Source organism: Anopheles aquasalis, chromosome 2 (genome assembly GCF_943734665.1).
Source record: "Anopheles aquasalis chromosome 2, idAnoAquaMG_Q_19, whole genome shotgun sequence".
Classification (NCBI taxonomy): Eukaryota; Metazoa; Arthropoda; class Insecta; order Diptera; family Culicidae; genus Anopheles; species Anopheles aquasalis.
Window position 1 is genome coordinate 45,587,501 of NC_064877.1, and position 943 is coordinate 45,588,443.

At 51.4% G+C, this 943-nt stretch overlaps 1 protein-coding gene across 1 annotated transcript in view; it reads right to left on the bottom strand.

The window, feature by feature from the left end:
• The window catches only part of LOC126580532 (protein kinase 4-like), a 5,584-nt gene extending 5,476 nt beyond the window's left edge, over positions 1-108 (bottom strand). Inside the window, exon 1 of the mRNA XM_050243912.1 lies at positions 1-108. This exon is cut by the window's left edge and continues 5,476 nt beyond it. The gene's annotated coding sequence lies outside the window, so the exon portion shown is untranslated.
• Positions 109-943: the final 835 nt, after the last annotated feature.

Here is a 943-nt window from a genome sequence, read left to right on the forward strand (position 1 = left end):
GTGCGCTGCGCAGGAATCCGCTTTCGTTTCACTTCCTCCGGAGTACCACGGAACAGATGACGACCTCCCTCCCGTTGATTGCTATTTTCCAGTGAAATGTGCACTATTCAACCACCGGAATCACCACCGAACCGCACACTGACTTTGCTGCTGACTGACTGTAGCAAACGGACCAAAAAACCGACACCACACCACAGGCACTGCTGCTGCTGTGTCTGGATTGACCTGATTTTGACACTTCCGAGGCTACGCTGATGCTGCAACACACAATATCACACACCAGCCTACTGCTGCTGCTGCTTCTTTCTTCACTTCTTCCGCCGTGCCGGATGTGCCAAGGACTATCGATTGCCTGCGCTGCTACTTTTCCCGCAGGACATGAGCCACCACTTATCCGCTCGTTATCACAGAGGGCAGCCACACCAATTCCACACCACGGTTTTCTCGTTTGCACTCTTTTGCTTCTCTTATTTGGGCTTTTCCTTGGCGAGTGCGCGCACTCCACAATCTCACATTCCCACTCCACTCGAGAACAACGTAACCAGAACAAGTAGAAGAGTAGCTCTTTAATGATATTTTTACTCCTCAGCACTTTACTCTTCTGCTGCTGCTGTTGCTGGTGTTGTTGTTGTTCACTGTTTCTTGCTCTCTTGCGCTCCCTCTCTTTCTTTCTGTTCACTGCTCTTGCTCTTACACAAGCGCCTCGCTTCTGGCTTCAACGACGGCTCGCGCGTGGTTCCTTCCTTGGAAGGTTAGTATCTTGCTTTTTCGGGCTCGGCCCCTCAACTGCCATTACGAGCCAGGCCAGCTTCCATTCGAACCCAACTTCCATTCAAAAACAACCAAGAGAACGCGAGAGAGAAACTCAACGCGCAGAGAGAGAGAGCGCTCGTGTCTGAGCGAGAGCGCAAGCGAGAGAGAAACACAAATCGAATGGGAGTGA